General features: G+C 42.1%; 1 protein-coding gene and 1 pseudogene across 4 annotated transcripts in view; one reads left to right on the top strand and one right to left on the bottom strand.

The window, feature by feature from the left end:
* ZNF609 (zinc finger protein 609) overlaps positions 1-20,964 on the bottom strand; it is a 438,580-nt gene that overhangs the window by 298,614 nt on the left and 119,002 nt on the right. The window lies entirely within an intron of this gene.
* On the top strand, positions 14,670-14,765 carry LOC130679693 (small nucleolar RNA U13; annotated as a pseudogene).

Below are 20,964 nucleotides of genomic sequence, written 5' to 3'. Positions count from 1 at the left end.
GGAGGGCCATAATTCTCTATGACGGTGTCATTTTTATACTTGATTTATATGTGAATCCCATATTTCTCCCTTATTATTATTATTTTTTAAATAAAATGCTGAAGTGGTAGGTAGATGCAAGATAAAGGTAGAAAACATAACTTAGTGCTGTAAGAGGGCAAATGTAGATGATCAGGTCTGTGCCTATAGACTAAGTATTAATCCAAGCTAGACAAGGGCAACAAAACATCTACGGATGCAGAAGATTTCTCTCAAAACAGGGGGGGTGAGGTTCTAAGCCTCACCTCTGTTGATCCCAAATTTCTATGATGGGTGTCATTTTAAGAAGAGGAAATAAGGACACAGACACACACAGGGATGCCTCTGTGAGGACACAGGGGAGAACACGGCCATCTGCAAGCCAAGGAAAGGGGCCTCAGGGGAAACCAGCTTTGCCAGCACCTTGCCTCATAGCCTCCAAGACTGTAAGGAAATAAACTTGTGTTGTTTAAGCCACCCAGTGTGTAGCACTTTGTTACAGCAGCCCTAGAAAATTAATACAGAGCACTCTCCTGGCACTCCAGGGGAGACAGATACGTACACAGACAAACAGGTAAGGGTGTGGAGGAGCAAATTATGAAGACTACCAACTTAGCAGAATTTCATGTGCTGATTGAAATGTTATAGACTATGTAAAAACCTGGAAAGTGTTTATGAAAAATATTAAGTGAGAAGGCAAACAACAGTATTATCTATTCTATGATAACTACAAAAGATGGTTTGTCAATAGGAAAAATAGAAGAAAACTTGTAAAAATACAGGGTTTTGCTGAGGTGAGATCCTTGATGAGTTTTCATTTTTAAAATAATTTATGCTATTATAACAGCAATACAATGAATTATAAAAGAAAACACACACACATTTTGCCAGTTCAAACCACCATAGTTGTTTATTGGATAGTAAATAATGGCAGAATGAACTAATGGTACATTCCTTATTTTTCTTAACATTTCAGTCCAGTTCAAATTTCTGCTTTTGAGAAAAGCTATTCTGAGTATTTCAAAAGGGAATTCAAAGAGGTTTTATGAGCCTAAAGATTGCACAAAAATAGTAACTAAAAATAAGTAAGGACATAAGGAAAATCATGTATTTGATTCTGTATTCGAAAAACAATGATCTACAATGACGTTCTAGAGTCTTGCGCAGTCATGAGCCTCAAAACCAGGCTCATCTATAAACACACACAAGCAGAATCTGCGGAAGTGAAACGACAGGTGAGTCAGCAGGAAGGGCCGGGGCCCAGGCAGCCGCGTCCAGGGCTCGGGCACCTGGCCTGCCCCCTCACAGCAGCAGGGAGAGGGCCAGGCAAACAGATCCTGGGTGCCCAGCCTGGAAGAGGAGGGGATGTTTTCACAACAGACTGCCACGCCAAGGCCAGAGTTCCCGGCCACAACGCAGCACAGTCTGATGTGTCCCAGTGACTCTTCTGCACAGGGCCCAGCACGGCTTGAAAAAAGTTACAAGGTGAAAACAGCTGCTCTAATGCTGCACTGGGTGTTAATCAAGCCACCTCTCCAACAGCAGCAATGCTTACATCAAGGACCTTAATTTGCCCCCAAGACCCTGTTTCTACCTCGATTTAGCAATTCTCACTAATAGCAGTCTGTTGTCCTCGTCCCACACAAGGTCCCAAGCTTTGGGGTTCTGCTGCCCCTACAGGTTTGCCTTTGGTAGCCCCTCCAGGAGAAAAGCTCCCCAGGAAGGAGACAGAGCTTTATTTTTATCCCAGTGAAAGTCCCTATCCAATCCATTAGTCGCTACGATAACCTTGGTCCAGGGCATTTCCTGGAAAAGCTATATAACCAGCTGGGATTAATGAACATTGGCCTGAATTGTTACTTAATTACTCTTCTGTGTACAGCTTCATAAAGGGAGACGGTAATGGGGGTCATCAGAGGCCGTTAATTTTACAAATAGTTTGTTAGAAACTACAGTATGTTAAGAAGTCACTCTGGCCCACAAATCAACTCAATACAGTCCTGAAGTAGAGATTCAAAACTTCCCAGGTTTCCTCGACTTATGCGAACAGTTACAAACTGTACAGAATGTGGCCAGAGTGTACAGACTCATGTATGCAGGAACATACTCTTTACAATAGGGCAGTTGATTTTATCTTCCCCTCTCCCTGCTCTGACTGAAGTTGGCAGAAAATACAATGGGGCCAACTCGAGGTATCATGGACTTTTCCCAGTTAAAAATCTCTATGGGCAATTTCTCAGTATTTTTTGGACAGATTCTCCCTCTCCCGAGTTCTCTTTTTTCCCAGAATAGTGGCAGCTGCAGGAAAAGCTACGTATCCTCTAAGCAGCAAAGGAGGAGCTTTGCGTCCTCACGCCGCCTGCTGGTGCCCTGGGCCTGCTGGCCCTTCGGCTGCGTGCTGGTCCATGCTTCTGCTGGCCATGGGCCTTGTTTGCTACTGCCCTTGCTCGTGAGGCCTGAGGATTCTGTGTTCACCTCAGCACAACCTAAAGTTTCCTTCCCATTGATCAGGCCTCTTGACACATCTACACCACACTTCTGGGTCTGGCAATGCTCAGTGCGTTCTCTGCACCACCCTATTTAAAACTTCAATTCCCTCCCACGTAAACAGTCCTCACTGAATTTCTTCTCACCCTCTTCACCTATGTTTCTTCATAGCATTCTTCTCTTTTGTCATACCAAATAAAATAAATGTACTCATTTATTGCGTTGTGTTACCCCTCCCGCCCTCACATACACACCCTGTAATGTAAACTCCGTGATGGCAGGTGTTTGGGCTGTTCTGTTCACTCTGTCTCCCCCATGCTTAGAACAGTGCCTGGCATCCATAAGCGCTCTTCTGATGTTTCAGTGTGTGTCAGATGAATGAGCGGTTATGGGATCAGACTGCTGCCTTAGGACCCAGGTTCCCATAGCCACACTCGGGCAGAGAGGAAGCTCAAACTGCGAGAAAAATAAAACACAGGGACCACCCCTTCATACTACCCAGGAATCACAACCATTGAACTGACCACCACCAAACGGAAGACTCGGCCATAAAACACACGCACCCATCTAGCCTTGGAACTCTGCATGAATGACCATTGTCACCCACCCCACTGTGACACGCTGCCCCACCCATCCTGTCAATAGCAGAGTCCTGACCCTTTGGAAGGTTCTGACACTCTACTGGTTGGTTCCAGTGGGGAAAGATCAGACTTCAGAAGCTGAGCGACTAAGGTAGAATCAGGAAGCCATTTACAGGAGGGGGACAGAGTTTATTGAAGAATTGGAGAAAAAAAGGAATCTAAGGTACAGAATGAACCAAATCATCTACTTCTGCTTGGTTTTTCTGAGCCCTGTTTAATTCTAAAGATCTTAATATCTGAAGATCCCTACAGAGTCCCGACTGCAGGTCAGAAAGATTACTTTTCAGGGCGGTCATGCACCAACATTCATGCCCACGGGGCCTTAAGGAAAGCAGCCGGGCACGGAGCAAAAAAGGGACTTCAGAGGAATGGATGACCTTTACTGATTCTAATTACCTGGAGCAAAGTTTGAAAGGGTTCTTGTTCTAGAGAACCATCTCCGCATGTACCCACTAGAAGGACACACATTGAATTTTCCAGCATTATCCCTGTATCCTCACTGTATCCTTAGCTGAGGTACAGTCAGATCAGGGACAGAAGAATCAAAGGGCTGGGTTTTGTCATGGCCAAAACCTGGGGGGTTGGAGGGAGGAAATCAGTTGACTTAATTTTGTCCCTATCCTTTGGGACTCTTGGCGAGTTACTCTGTGTTTCACAAATGGACCCATTTCCCCAATTCATCCAATACATCTCTGCTGGTATTTTAGGGAATCTACATTGGAAGAACCCGAGGAGGATCAGCTAGATCGCGAGTAAGTATCATGATTATGCAAAGCCACATCCAAGGACCAAGGTGTGGAGCAGGTCTGCTCTTCATGACTTCCCTCGTCTTCCCCCTCCCTCCCTCCTACACTCCCCCGTCTATCCAACCCCCGCGTGTCACCCACCCCACTGTGACACGCTGCCCCACCCATCCTGTCAATAGCAGAGTCCTGACCCTTCGGAAGGTTCTGACACTCTACTGGTTGGTTCCAGTGGGGAAAGATCAGACTTCAGAAGCTGAGCGACTAAGGTAGAATCAGGAAGCCATTTACAGGAGGGGGACAGAGTTTATTGAAGAATTGGAGAAAAAAAGGAAACTAAGGTACAGAATGAACCAAATCATCTACTTCTGCTTGGTTTTTCTGAGCCCTATTTAATACTAAATACCTTAATATCTGAAGATCCCTACAGAGTCCCGGCTAGAGGTCAGAAAGATTACTTTTCAGGGCGGTCATGCACCTACATTCATGCCCACGGGGCCTTAAGGAAAGCAGCCGGGCACGGAGCAAAAAGGGACTTCAGAGGAATGGATGACCTTTACTGATTCTAATTACCTGGAGCAAAGTTTGAAAGGGTTCTTGTTCTAGAGAACCATCTCCGCATGTACCCACTAGAAGGACACACATTGAATTTTCCAGCATTATCCCTGTATCCTCACTGTATCCTTACCTGAGGTACAGTCAGATCAGGGACAGAAGAATCAAAGGGCTGGGTTTTGTCATGGCCAAAACCTGGGGGGTTGGAGGGAGGAAATCAGTTGACTTAATTTTGTCCCTATCCTTTGGGACTCTTGGCGAGTTACTCTGTGTTTCACAAATGGACCCATTTCCCCAATTCATCCAATACATCTCTGCTGGTATTTTAGGGAATCTACAATGGAAGAACCCGAGGAGGATCAGCTAGATCGCGAGTAAGTATCATCATTATGCAAAGCCACATCCAAGGACCAAGGTGTGGAGCAGGTCTGGTCTTCATGACTTCCCTCATCTTCCACCTCCCTCCCTCCTACGCTCCCGTCTGTCCAACCCCCTGCTGACACCACCCCAAGCACTCCATGTCCTCCTGAAGTGACAACTGTTGTAAATCCTGCATCCAATCAGCCCTTCCAAGGAAGGACTTACTTTGCCAAAATCATCCCCCATTCCCACTCAAAACAAAAGACCTCTCCCTCACACTTTATTCCCAGTTAATCGTTTCAAAGAGAAACCAATTAACTGACACACAACAGAAAGAAAAAGTTATTGAGAGCTTCCCATTTGCCAGGTACCCTTTCTAAAGCACTGAGGTGTTACCATTATTACACTGAAATTTACTTCAAAAAAGATGTCTGTATTCTTGAAAGTGAATGCCTGGATCATATCTCTGTGTACTCGGTGGAGTAACTCCCATGGTAGATTCTCAAGCTTTGTAGCAGGCAATGGACATGGTTTGAGATGGGAGGAGGGAGGGAGAAACAGAAGCCCCATCTGCTGGTGGAGAGCTCTTGCGGCATAAGGCAGGAACCAACTCTAAGTGATGTGCCAGGTGCCTGGATGAAAATAACTCAATGGAAGTGTATTTCATGAGCAGATTTTGTGCACCATTTGCCTGAGAAACCATTCTCTCCAATACAAGAGGCTATTAAGGAAACAAACTTCTCCTGGAACCAGGGAGGAGGTGTACTATTATATTGAGCACTTTGATCAAGAAAGCCTGGGAAAATCCTCTCTTGCTCACTGAGTCGAGAATTACTGAAACAAACTGTAAGGGCATGATTAAGAAATACAATTTCCTATGAAAAAGGAAAGGTGTGCTCCCAGAAACAGCCAGGTTGTTGAATTACATGTCTCCTAGATATCCCTTCTGGCCCAAAGATCCCTGACCCTGAGATAACTGGCCCTTGTTCCTTTCGTGGGCTGAATCTATAGGTCAGAGGAGGTGGAGATCTTAAGACTGACCCAGTCAAACAGAAACATTCACTGTTTGAACATGGACCTTGAAAGAGACCTCGAAAGAACAGATAAAGCAAATCAGGAACTTCTTCTCAAAATCCACCAGAAAGAAGATGACATACAGAGGTGAGTGCTGGGTTTTCTTGAGGGACGTTCCCAATCAAGGGGATGGGATAGAGGAGAAGAGACAAACCTGAATTTTCCTACTTGCTCTAGAGACCTATATCTTATGTAGCAGTTTCTTCTTCATTCTTTGGCATTTTCTGTGGCTCAAACCCTGAATTATAGCAAGTTTCAAAGAGATTCTTAAAAGATTGGATGATATTCACCTGAGCTGAAAGAACACTAGGGTGTTTGACTTAGGACTCAGGTCAAACTTCGAAGTGATTTTTTTTTTTCCTGCCTTTGAAGTGATTATGATGGTAAGGACTCAGGAAAAATGGGTTTCCAACTTGAGAGCCATATTTACTGACACTGAAGTAACCCTTAAAACTGACAGATGTGTTTTTCCAGTTCTGAAGCTGTCTGTTCCTCACACTATGTGCTTGTGTCGTTCAGGCTGGAAAGTGAGATCACCCAGACTCAAGACCTGACAGAAGACGATGACTGGGAGAAGGAGAATAGTACCACCGTGGAAAGGGAAGGAACGCTGCAAGACCTGGAAGAAGAAATAGCCAGACTTGTAAGCAAGAAGCTAGGAAGAGCCATCTCATAGGTTTTATTCCTCAGCTTGTCTCTCATTAGTCATCAGAGAAGCTAGTCTCCTCTTTTTTACATGCAAAGAATAGTCAAAGACGTCATGGTAAAATATGTGTCAGTGGCACAGTTTCTTTGGTAATATTTAATATTGGGAAGCCCTGCATGTGGGCATGTCTATCCTGGTGAGCTGGTATATACATATATATGTGGAAATCAAACCACAGGTCCTTGACCTGACAGTATGCAGTGAGGTAGGGTTACTGCAGGGAAAAAGCACCCGGTGAAAGGGAGAACAATCAGCTGAATAAAGATGGGTGGCAGCAGGGAGATCCACACCTATGCTCTGCTTCTTTCTCTCAACAGGAAAGGAAAAATGAGACTCTGGGGCACGGTATAAGAGAACTTCAAAAAAAGGTGGGTTGGGGCTCTAGTTTTCCCCACGTTCCCCGCAGCGGCTTCAGTTGTCAAAGACACAAGGGAGGGAAAATGATCCTAGAGGATCCCACGTGTCAGAAAAGTTTGTGCTGGGGGCGGGTTCTACCCCTGCCCCACTCTCCTGAGGCTGGGCCTCGTACCTGAATGCCATGGGCTCCCCCTGCGAGCGTGAGGTGAAGGGAGTGGGTGCGACATTTGGGCTATCTGGTGAGCCCATGGGTTTTTCATTCTATCACAAGAAAATGGAATCCACTGACACTTTGTTGGAAGGTGAAAGCTTAATTTTATTTTCAACAGAGACTTTTAAAAATACTTAAATCCCAAGGGCTTCCCCTTTCCTTATCCAGGCATTCACTCTACCTCCACTCCTGCTCAAAATACAGTGGGTCTCCTATGATCGCCCTACTTTCTGACCCACGCCTGCAGCCCTCTGCAGCCCGGAATGGCATAGGGTTCAGGGAAGTACTCCTGCTTGTGCAGACTCTAGCACCGGTGGCCAAAACTAGTGAGAAGAAGGCCATGTTATTGGCTCTACACACAAAACAGTGTGTTTGTCTTCTAGTATTTTTTATTTGATGCATTTTTATTTGAAATATGTATTTATTTAAAATCATAGCTTACAAGGAAATCGCAGAAGGCACCCAAGTGTGAACAAGGCCATCTAAAGGGACCACTAGAAGACTCAAAGGTAAATGAAAAAGCAATCTTGAGTGGGTTTGGGTTACACAACCAGGAAGCAAGCTTTTAAGTGGAAACAACTGTCAAAACTGGGATAAATTCTTTGTAGTTTTAGCCCATGTCAGACTTAAGCCTAGACTACTGAGTACTGAATTCTTTTCTGCCCTTGGTAAGGAATTTCACTCTGAAGCCATATATTTTGTTTCTCTTCCTTTAGGAAGAGCGGAACACAATTGCACAATGCATACATAACACTGAAGTCCCTAGTTTATATCCTGGTCCCAGCACTTAGTGAGGTATATGAAGTTAGGCAATTTAATCAGCCCCTTCCAGCCTCAGTTTGAAAACTGAATGAAATTGTGCATTTTTAAAACTCTTTCCTTTTTTTGAAGAGTAAAACCTTGAAACATCACATATTTAATGTGATTATTTAAAAGTCTAGCTGAGGCAAATGTATGAATTCATAGAGCAGAGCTAGGATTTGTCAATCTACTGTGTGCTAGGTAATTTACACACTCTATCACTGACTCCCATCCAGAAAAGGATTCATTCAATTTATCACTCAAATATTTAGTGACCTCCACCTGCTGAGTGCATCATCAGACATTGCTTAGCATTTCTCTAATTGTGTTCCAAAGATAAAAACCTGGGCACAACCACAATTCATCTGATCAAAGATGCAAAAAGGTGGACTTATTTTTTTATTCAGAAAGCAGGTAAAATTCTTACTTGATACTTTCTGTACAATTCCGTCTTGCCCTTGCCTTATTTCTCTTTAGCTTCTTAAGCTCACTCTTAAGCCCATACTACGTCTGTGCAGCCCCTGCAGATAGGGACACACTGAAAATAGAAATAGAAAGTGAAAAACAGAGAATTACTTCCCTATTTCCTGTCAGCCAAATTAGTACTGATGGCCACAAACAGGAAGTCCAAAGCCACCAAAACAGCTTGCTTGGCCATGCCTGTCCAGGAAAGGAAGAAATGTGGAGCCTGCATGTGCTTCAGGATAAACTTGGGGCTCAGATTAGAAAGGCTTATGAAGCCCCTTGACTAGCCTTGCCATATAACTAACTGCATTTGCTTCCTTCTGCTCAAAACAAGTTTTCTTGACAGCAGCCCAGCAGAGCCCACGGCAAGGCTTTAAGTCTCGTGATGCTGTGTCACCTCAGCTGAGCAGAAAGACTATAGGTAGTTCCACGTATTGTCAGAACAATGGCCATTATTTTCCCAGAAGCTATTAGCCCACCTCCAAAGAACTCTAAAGCATTACTGACCCTTTAAGTCACTCCCATTTGCCTACATGTGTTGTAGAATTCTCAAGTGATTTCTCTAATTCTATGAAATACACAGCATCTCTTGCTTCTGTTCTTACATCCTGGCAATCAGCTCATCAGTTTAATGGTATGCCTGCTGCGCCTCTGAAAATACAGCCCTTAGACACATTTGGCTCTCTGGCCCTCGGTATAATTGACTGAAGAGGAAAGGAACCGTTAGAAGTCTTCAGATGTGAAACAATGGTACTAGATCAAAGTGGGAACAGTAGAGCTAAAAGTGGAAGGAAGGAAAAACGCAGGCTTGTCTGCTCTAACTAGGGAATAGAGCCCAAGCACATCTATTCCTCTGTTACTATTACCCTTCTGCGAGCCACCGTAAGCCCTTGCCTGGATGCCAAATCAGCCTCTTAGTCTTCCTGCTTCTGCTCTTACCCTTAACCTACTTTTCACACCTAGAAAAGACTTACTCTTTAAAAACACAGATCAGATTATGTCCTTACTACTTCGAGTTCACACCTGGCTTCTCACTGCAATTAAAATAAAGAACCAAACTCTAGAAGCAACAAGGCCCTACACAATCTCATCCATGTCAACCTTTCCCCACCTCATCTCCTCCTCACCAGGTGTTTCCCCGCGCTCCAGCCACATAACTTCCACATACACACTACATATGTGCTCTTACACAGTCCTGGCTCTTGCTGCAACCCTGCATGGGACATATTTCTTCCAGATCTCCATTTGGCTAATATTTACCATTTAGAGTTCAACCCAGTATCATCTCATCAGACAGGACTTCACCTATGATAGCTCTCATGCCATCGCTGTCACTACATTTCTGTTTGTATTTCTTTCATAGCATTTATCATTATCATGTTGACTTATCTGTTAATGTCCCCAAGTAGAATGTCAGCTCTGTGAGGCAGAGACTCTGCCTGTCAATCCTGTTCACCACTGTATCCTTTCTACTCTCATGGCCCTCTGCCCATCACTCCGACATAGCCACCAATATAGAATAGGCTTTCATCAAATAAGGAAGGAAAAGAAAGAAGGAGGAATACGGGGAGCAAAAAAAGGAGTGAGCAGTAAGTACATAAAAGGAAAAAGGAGACTGAAGTTTTTCAAGACTGATGTTTTTCCTAAGAGAAATAGCTAAGAAGGAAGGAAGCTAAGAATTGTAGTTTAAGCGTGAGTGGAGCCCTGATGAATGCTAAGGGCTTGGGAGTGTAGAAGGGCAGGGTCACCAGAAGGACGCTGCATGGTTTGACTCTCCTCCATTAAAAAGACATCTCATACCATACCTGATGCACGTCAACCACCTGTAAGATAACCTTTGAGACAGCATTTCAGAATGGAAGCCTGCTTGCACCTTGAGTTATCCATCTCCTCCCCTTTCTGTAGGTTAAGTTACAACAGCTGGAAGCTTCCTGTGCTGACCAAGAGAAGGAACTGGCCAAGGTGATGGTAGTCATTTCAGTATTACTTCTCCCAGAGGAGGGAAAAGTTGATGTTCAGTTAGACGATGCAATACATTCTGCAAATGATTGAGTTATATATAATAAGGCTCCAGATCCAGAACCATTATGGGGTTGAGGAGGGGATGAAGGAAAGGAAGATAAATGCAGTCTCCTAGGTTTCCTTCTCTTCAATAATTTTTACAGGATATGTTCTGTATCTGTATCTTCAACAAATTAGTATCTATTCTTCTCCCAACTGTCCCAAAATAAAATCCCCCCCCCCCAAAATAAAGCTTATCTATCCTCAAAAAAAAAAAAAAATCAGTTCATATATACAGCAAAAACATATTTAGAACAATTAGAAAACTACATTTAGGGTCTGGGATTTAGGAGGAAACAAGTATACTCTTGTTCTTAGAGAAATTTCCTGAAAGAAATTTGACTGAATTTTGGTTTCCCAGATAAAGGAAGACTATGCACATGTGGCCCAGCTCTGCAAAGATCAGGTCTTCTGCATTAAGGTACAGTTTCTCGGTAATGGGACAGAGAAGGGTTTGTAAGGTACAGGATAATATGAAACCAGGCTTTTCAAAGAACACTATCTAGGACAATATTAACTCTTCAAAGTGGCATTACAAAGGGACTTTGGGTCCCTGACAACCCACCACCAATATCATTCCATTACAGCCCTGGTCTCCTGACCTCTGTGCTCTTAAATTCATAACGAGCACTGCTCCTTTCGTGACGCCAATCACCCAGGGACCTGCCTGGGAAGGTAGGAAGCGCAGCGAGTGACCAGGAGTGGTGGTGGGTGTGGGGGCTGGAGAAGGAGACCAGGCATTCATGTTACCACGTAATAATACATGCTGCTTATGATTAGAAAAAGCGTAAGGCTTCTAATTAGTGACTGTGGTTTCTTTTATTTCTCTTGGAAGAAGTACCAGGAAACTCGGAGGAAAATAGAAGAAGAAGCAGAGACTCGGCTCCTTGAGACAGAAGTGTGAGTTTTGGCAAAAAAAGGAACTTCTTGGTTTTAGTGGTGACTCCATCTCAGCCTGGGTCAGAGCAAACATTCCTCTGACCAATTCCTACTTGGGACTGAGTGAGCCCCAACACCACATCTCTCTCCCTCCTGTTAGTGATTGTTTGACTCCCACTAAACCACATCAACTTTAAAATGCAGGTCCTTCTTCCATCCTTCTTAAAAAAAACCACAGAAACACATCTCCCTTCATGCTTTTATCACATTTTCAACTACTCAGGTTTATATTAAGGGCAGGAACATCTGATTTTAAAAGGGCTGGTGGTCAGGCACTCTGATGAGTAGGACATTCCTACTTGCACAGAAAAGCCCTTTAATCTAATACCACCCTCATTTCCCCAAAAACATAGAGACTAAGCCATGTAAGACAGGCACGAAACTAACCTCTGGACACACGAAGGCCACCATATTACAACACTCAAACTGTACGCTATATTAACTACTAAACTATGACCATTAAAGGTTAGAAATGGTAAGACAAAAGCCCCTCCTTTCTGAGTTTGTCTAGAATTGAAATGGTGAGAAAACAAAGTCAAAAATCTCACTCCCATTTCTTGGCCCCTTTTTAGAAGTTACATCTTAACTTAGTCAAGAAGTACTTACATTTATTAAATATTTGAGAATCTTGGGATCGAGGTAAAGAGACCCAAACTTCATACCGCCTCTAAATAGCCCTGGTGTGCATTGTGGCCTGGGAGGGCCACAGGGTACCAGCTCTTGGAATTCTGAAGGATACCTTCAAGTTTCCTGAGAGCCTCCTTGAACATTAAGTATGGCTTCAGTGCTAAGCTAAGTTTCTAGAACAGAGCTGCCCAGTAAAACTTTGTGCCATCCAATAAGTAGCCAATGGCCACCTACTGAGTACCTGAAACATGGTTAGTGTGACTGAGGAACTGACTTTTTTTAATTTTAATTAATTTTAAAGTTCATAGGTACATGTAGCCACTGGCTTCCATAGTGGACAGCACAGCTTTAGAATATAAAACTTTTAAAATAATCATTATGTAGTATGAATATTTGAGTGTACTTTATCCAATCCCTATCTTGGTTCATTTCCCCCTAGATCAAAAGTCTTGAGCATGAACTCGGCAAAAAAATATAACAGCCAAGATAATAAGGTGAGTGTTCCAACCTGCGTCCTCTCACTCAGTGCCACTGCCTGTCAGTTTCCAAAACACTATAAGCCACGAAACATACACAAATCTTCCCATGTGCACGTTCCAAGAACAGTACTAGATGTAATTTCAAAGCATTCCCACCTGAAACAAAGAAGACAACTGTCTTCCCTCTCTTACAGCCATGTAAATGGCCAGATGATCCCAACATGGTCCCGAATCTTTCAAAACACAGAGCACCAGGGTTATCTGTCACTGTCTGATCAGAGTTGCCCCATGAGTTAACATAAGAAGTCATCACTTCTTTATGACAAAGCTCCAAGACTGTTCATATTTAACATCGTGATGTCACCAGCACATATGCAAAGGTCAGAAGGACATAGAATTGGATGCAGAGCATCACGGCTCTTTGCCTGTTTGGCATTTTGGGGCAGCAAGTTCACAGGTTACTAAAAGATAAATTTCTATTTATTTTTGTAATGTATATTGGTTTTACAGGCAAGGTTGACATTCACCAGAACTTTTTTGGCATGAAATATATGGCCTTGATAACCTCAGAAAAAAAAGAAGTCTTCTTTTCCTAAAAAGCAAACATCAATAATCCACCATTGTCCCTGGGGTCATCCAGATGTTTGGGTATATGTCAGACATGCCCACAGTGACCATGACTCCAATTGTTCTGAGCAAGTTATTCTTCCATATCCCACTCAGCAAAAAAATTAACTGGACTCCCCCTCTCTAGGACGAGGCTTAGCCTACTTTCTGATATGTCCCATCATCCATCCCCAATGGTTCATCAAAGTATTCATCTGACTACCCATCAGAGGAAAAACAGAGTGTCTTCATCAAGGTTATCAGAGTCCCATGACGGTCACGTGCCCTGAGTTTGAGCCGTCTTTACAGAGACGCTCCCTGAGCACTGATTAGAGGGCACTTCACCTCATCTGACTCAAGCTACAGAACCAAATTTGTAAAACACAAAGTTTCTCATGATTCCAATTCTATGAGCCTTATTTACACAATTTTAAAATGTGATCTTAATTCCTCCGTCTTTTTATCTCCCAAGGAAGTTAAAAGGAAAATGAAATAACTAAGGAAATATTTTGTAAAAGAAATGTCACAGAAATTCAGGATATACCTGCATCTTTACATTTTTATACCTTTTAAAACTTATCTCAGAATATATTTGTGTGGTTTCCATAGCTTGTTCATTCCTCTAAGGGTTGCTGGCTGAGCTGAAGGTGAGCAAAGAGTTATGAGGGCCGATAATGTGGATTCCCAGAGGTCCCGGCTTCAGGCCTGGCCCTGCCACTCACTAGCTGTATAACCTGGGGCAACAGACTTTACGTTTCTATGCCTTCCTTTCTTCCTATCAGTGTATAAGAAGGTGATACAAAATTATATATAAATATGTAAGTGTGTGTATATATATATATATATATATATATAAAAGTGTGTGTGTATGTATATATAAATAATGCATATATATAAATATATATGTATATACATTGTCTTTGAAAATTTCATCTGTTTATGCTTATGAAAAAAATTTGTATGGTATCTAAAAATAACATATAACTAATGGCTCACTGAATATTACTTCACAGTGATGAAACTGCTAATTTATCAATGTCCTTTCTTCTCCCAGGACAATTCTCTCCAAAAGAAGGGAATATGGCTCTGTAAAAGGCAAGTAAATATCTTTGAGCAAACTTCCTGAAAACTGGGAGATCTACTAGCCATCCTGCAGACGACAAGGGGAACCTTGTATACACATTCACACATTCTCTCTCTCTCTCTCTCTCTCTCTCTCTCTCTGTCTCTCTCTGTCTCTCTCTGTCTCTCTCTGTCTCTCTCTCTCTCTCACACACACACACACACACACACACACAGAGTCAACAAACTAGTGTCATCAGTGACCACATTTCTCAGTTCTAATGCTATGACTTCTTGCCGAAAGGCAATTACTAATCTCATTTTCCAGTATTAGCAGCCAACAGCCTAGTAGTAATCAGAAACGGGAATCTTATCACCTAAAAGAGATGTGGCAAATCTCATACTTACTCCCTCTTCCCTTAACAATCTGAATTCATTTGATGTACCTGGATCCCCAGTAGAATCAGCAGATTAGAAATGGGGTTCATAAGCACAGTGATTGGGTTTTCACCCTACTGTATGAGACATGCCTCCCTCAAACTTTGTTACAATGTCAGCTCTTTACCCCCGACATGAAAAATATATACATACATAGGGAGAGAAATTCTAAATGCAAGTATACTGCTGCCTAATAACAGATAAAAGAGGAAATGATTGTGAAAAAGAGATAAAGCACCTAACAGTATCCAGCACATCATAATTGCTCAAAAATATTTGTTAACCTGAGTAAGAACTCAAGATTCAAACAACTGAGTGCATATTAGTTCTGAAGGAATCACTGTGACAGCAAAAATCTGTACTCATGAAGTCCTTGCATTTTCAAGAAAAGGTCAAATTATGTTCAATATAATCTGTTTAAGAAGGCATAGAGAAACATATATTCAAAGTGGTATAAAATGTGATTTAGAAAGAGTTCCATCAAAATGATTAACATAAAATTATTGGTGTTTAAAGGTAATTTCCAATTGTCTAGAATATTGGCTTAAGGGGGAGGTAAATGAAGTACTACATATTTTGGTGTCCCTAAATATAGTGTTCTGGAACAACTAGTAGAATTCTTCCTAGAACTCCTAGGACTGCCTTCACCTATACTTTTAACACCAGTGCCCAGCATGGAATCGCCCATGTGGACTCCCCAGGGCTGTCTGCCTTGAGTTGGAAATCTGGAGGAGAATGTACAAGTTTAGATCATCAGACTACAAATACCTTTCCTCTTGTTTTGCTCGACCATTCTGTGAGGCACGGGTAGGCTGGTTGTTAACTCAAGAGATTAAAAAGTTGGTTATTCCTAAGATTTTCCCTGGGAATGTCATCCAGAACCTCCTTATGAATATTGTATCCAGCTTCAAGGAGATTTGTAGGAACGAGGAAGGAGGTTTGTAAAGGGCTTGTGATTCTAATTCTAAGATGCTTCACCAGAATGGATCCTGGATCCGGGCTCTAAGATCAACTCTCGAGAAAGACTTCAGAGAACTGGTGGGGAAGGGGTTCTCTTTGACTAGTGAGTGCAGGTGGTAATGAATTTGTCCTGGGGCTGGAGGCAGCCCAGAACAGCTGGATACGGTTAATGTACATAGGAAAGAGTGGCGGTTTGCTCGTGCAAATCATAGCAACACAACGAGGGCAAAAAAATTCATCATTTAAAGAAGAAATCAAGACCACTATAGGGACATTTAGAGAAATATATTAAGAAATGTTAAAAGTATCATGAATGAAAGAAGAGAAATACCATGATCATGGATAGGAAGCCTTAATACCAGAAATGTATCAGTTGTCTCCAGTGGAGAAATAGTCAATTCAATTCCAATCAAACTCCCCAAAAGATTTTTCATGCAATTGAATGAAATGATTCTAAAATATACTATATTTGGAGGAGTAAAGGGTCAGAAATAACCTGGAAATTTTAAAGAAAAGCAAGAGGTGGGGAATATGCCATTTCAGATATCAGAACGTACTATGAAGCTACAATAATTATGACAGTGTGCTATTGGGACCAGACCAGGAAAACTGAACAATGAAATGGAACAAAAAAAGAGCTTAGAAACAGTGCACATTTAGACCTTTGATATGTAACAATGATTATATGTCATAGGGGAAAGGAAGAATTGTTCAAAAATAGGGTAGGGAAAAACGTTATCCAGGTAAGACAAAAAATGGTATCAGATCACTAACATGCAGCATATATAAAAAGCAAGCCCAATGTGTTAAAGACTTAAATGTCCACAAAAAGAAAGAAAGGAATCTTTAAAATTCAGCATGAGTTACCTATTCCCACTTAACAAATTACCCGAAAACTTACTAGTTTCAAATAATAAACATTTATCATCCCATAGTTTCTGTGAGTCAGGAACCTTTGAGTCACTTCGCTGGGTACTTCTAGCTCAACGTCTCTTGTGAGGCCACAGATAAGATGCTGGCCAAAGTTACAGCCATTAGAAGGCTTGCCTGGGGTAGAGGATCTATCTCCACACTGGCTTTTTTGCTGGATTTTGGCAACAGGCCTCAGTTCCTCACCGCACGCACATCCCCGCAGGGCTGGCTGGGAATCCTCCCAGGATGACAGCCGGCGTTCCCCCGAGAGGAAGGAAGAAGCTGCAGTGTCTCCAGTACCTAGCCTAGGAAGTCACGCACCGGCACGTCACTTCCACGGTACTGTATTCTTCAGAAAGGAGCCAGTAAGCCCAGTCCACACCCCAATGAAGGGAAATCTCATGATGAGAGGAGTATCAAGGAATCTGTGAACATGTTTTTAAAATGCTACAAACTCCCGATGAAGATAGAAGTACCTTTCAGACCTTGGTATAGGGCATGGATTTTTAACACGACATAAAATGGATTGATTCTAATTAAAGGAAAGGTTGATAAACTAGGCTTGATTAAAAATTATTAACGAAAGGTTGATAAACTAGACTTGATTAAAAATTATTAACTTTTGCTCTTCAACACTTAGAGCAAGTGAAAGTTAGAAAGTAGAGGGAAGTTACTCAAAGTACACATGGAAAAGGATTCATATCAAGAACATATAAAGAATTTTTACCATTTAGTAAGAAGAGCTCAAACAACCTAGTAGATAAATGGGCAAAAGGAACACAGAAGACCAATAAACCTATGCACAGATAGTCAGCATCACTGTTCATCAGGGAAATACAAATCAGGACGGTAATGAGAAATTACTTTACACCCATTTGATTAGTGAAACTTTAAAAATCTGATGGTAAGCGTTGGAGAGGGTGTAGACCCATAGAAATGTATACTCTGCTAGTGGGGTAAAAATTGGTGTGACTACTTCACAAGATAATTTCAGATAATGATAAATACTAAAAGAAAATAAAACACAGTGATGGAAGACAGTAACTAGCAAGCCAGCACTAGGGAAGGACCACATTTACAAGGGGTTGCTGGGCACGGAGACAAGATTTAGTGGGAGACATTTGAACATCAAGAAGGAACCAGGTGTGCATTTAGGTATGACTTACTGTTTTGTTCCTGGTTTTCTAACATCTGGCTTAACAGTTTCTGGGCTTTCTCTTTTCAGGATTTTTCTATTTCTCTTTTTCATCACCCTGTTTTTCATCACACTGCTGGGCTACTTGTTTTTCCACATAAGCTTTATAAATCCAGATCTCCTAATCGACATACTACCCAAGATACTGAACAGGAGCACCTTGTGGAGGCTAAGAAGCTTCCTCTCCGCGCATCTCACACTTCGGACTGAGGACTTGTTGCCCCACTAATCCCCAAAAAACATCCTTGGAAAAAGAAGGCAAGTGGTACCTGACTGTGTACACTAGGAGATGGTGGAACTTGTAGAGGGAAGATGTTTTCTTCAGTTTTTCCCTTGAGGTTTTGCCTACGGATTACCTTTCCCCCCATGTTGCCTTTCCAAGATCAACCTTGCCCAGTAAACAGCTCTGTCAATAGATTTCAGTGGCTAAAGGATAAGCTAAATAGTATGAAATAGTAAACAGAGTAGACCATTTTCAGAATAATGTCACCGATGCTAAACAAAGTTAGAGTCCATTCAATACTTCTAGTTAATCTTAAAAATGTAAGAGACTGGATCTCTGCAATGCAGATGGCTCACTACTGATAATTAGAACGTACAAATTACAGCAAAATTTAAAAAAAGATATTGCCTTATGGAACTAAAAACCTGAGGTTTCAGGCATGGCTGAATCCAGAAGTTTCACCAATGTCCTCAGGGCTTCATCTCTCTCCCTCATTTCTCTGAATGGGCATTGCTCCTTTAAGTGGCAATATTCTGCCAATAACCTAAATCCTATACTACCAGATTAGCAACTTCAGCACAATCAGTCTTTTCCAATAGCTACAGCAGGAAAGACCAAAGAGTCTGTATTGGCTGAGGTCAATTGCCTACCCCTGTCCCATAATCAGCTGATCATGTGTCAGCAAAGTCATCCTTTAATGAAAGGCTTAAAGGCATCTTGGACCACAGATAAATATTTCAAACAGAACGAACCAAATGGAAAAAAAAAATTAAGCAACTTTCTTAATCTGGTAAATTGCCAAGAATGAGTAAATTCTTTCTTCACCCCAGGCCTCAGAGAAAACAAAATCCTTTTCTCATGGCAATTACTAGATTAATGTGCAAATACGCATTGTCTGACCATACAAGTCACTGAGATTTTACCTGGCACCCTAAATGGAAACACCCTCCACCATCTCAAAGAGCGGCACTGCACGCGTGGCTTATTCCCACACTGAGTGGCAGAGGCATTCTAGGGTCCTGTAGAATTTGGCAGTTTCTGCCCAGTAGGTGCGGCCTTAATAGGTGCTTCATTAAACCAGACTTCGTTCTTGGCACAAGGGGAGGATAAGGTATGGCCAGCTCCCATTTACCATTGAACCGCCACATGATAGAGCAAGAAATCCACTCCTCTGCACTCATGAATTTGAGACTTAGAATTATGAAAGAAAAAGAATTTTCAAACATTTTGATTTCAGAGTCACTTAAGAAAAGTTAAAAAAAATTTTTCCCTTATGCATCTTTCATTATTCATCACTATGTGTTTTCTCTGCTCTAGCTATGTGAAATAATGCTGAGAAAACAGTTCAAAAGTTGTTAGGAAGGACACAAATCCCTAATAACATCTTGAGGTCCATGATTGCCCTTGTTGTTGGTTAAAGTAAAGGTAAATGTTGACTATATCATTCGCGGTCACACCCAGAATACAAAATTGAGAATGAGAATTCAGAGAGTGGAGAGAACCAGCAAAAACAGTTGTTCCCAGAATGTAAAGTGAGTCAGCAAAAAAACCCAGTTTCCACTATGTGACATCATTCCCGTAGATGGAGATTCTGGCAACTTCAGATGGTTTTATTAAAAAGATGATGACGATGGAGCGGGGGAACAGGGAAGGGGAGAAGGAAGGAAGGAAAAAAAGAAAGAAAGGAAGTGAGGCTGATCCCTTAGCAGTGTAAACTTCCAACGGTGAACTGCTGTTCTCTTCTACATGACTACTTCACTGCAGCCATTGACTGTGCTTCCTTTAATTTTATAATACTGAGAAGCAGAAGTTTTCTAAAGACAAGCTTCAATGGTTAAAATCACTGTTGTAAAAATTCCTCCTGCTAAGGAGCAAAACTAATGGAAGCTCTTCTGTGTTTGCAGCGAAAATAGGGAAGGAGCATTCACAGGCAGTGTGGGATTAGAGCCTAGGAACAGATGTAGGGGAGGTAGGCTGCTGTGGCTGGGCTGTCTTGATTCTCCTGCTGAACATTTACAGTTGAGACTGGCTGCAAGGTGCCAGGAGTTGGCCTCCCAGTATCTTGACCAGTGCAAACAAGGAGCAGCTTGCTTTGTCTCTGGAGCAGTGCACTCTTCCCTCATGATTTGACTATGGCTGAATGGCTCCCTCAGAAACAGCAGAGGGCACTGTTCCATGGTAAATGCAGGCTCTCCTCAGAAGCTGTTTCTTTACCATAGCTATATATTGTACCCCTGCAACGTGCCGACCAGATGGGGGCAGGTCTGTGATAACAGCAAAACTGTCCCATTTTTCACAGGGTCATCGGCCAGATCTGGGTTTGAACATCAAGAGCACAGACGATAAAGTCTCCTACCCCAGGTGCTGAGTCACTACCTACAATGATCATCTGCCTAATATCTTCAGAATATGTGTTCTAAGTGGAAGGGTTTCCTCACACGGTCTCTGCCCTTATACGTATGCCCACCATGGAGCAGAATTCCACAGTTTGATAAATTCCAAAAAGAGATATCAGTTCACAGTGCTATTTACATTAAGTTTTATAAATAAATACATTTAAGATCCATGGAGACAGAAAAAGGACGTATGTTGCTATTTGCCATACAGAAATGGACAACGACCTAGAAAAATACAACCTTCCAAGACTGACCAAGGAAGAAACACAAAATCTAAACAAACTAATTAACAGCAAAGAAATTGAAGCAGTAGACAAAAAACTACCCAAGAACAAAACCCCGGGCCAGACGGATTTACCTCGGAATTTTATCAGACATACAGAGAAGATATAATTCCCATTCTCCTAAAAGTTTTCCAAAAAACAGAAGAGGAGGAAATACTCCCAAACTCATTCTATGAAGCCAACATCACCCTACTACCAAAACCAGGCAAAGACCCAACCCAAAAAGAAAATTACAGACCAATATCCCTGATGAACGTAGATGCAAACATACTCAACAAAATATTAGCAATCTGAATTCAAAAATGCATCAAAAGGATCATGACCAAGTGGGATTCATCCCAGGGATGCAAGGATGGTACAACAT

This window comes from Manis pentadactyla, chromosome 11, assembly GCF_030020395.1.
Source record: "Manis pentadactyla isolate mManPen7 chromosome 11, mManPen7.hap1, whole genome shotgun sequence".
NCBI lineage: Eukaryota > Metazoa > Chordata > Mammalia > Pholidota > Manidae > Manis > Manis pentadactyla.
This window is presented reverse-complemented; position numbering and strand designations above follow the sequence as displayed.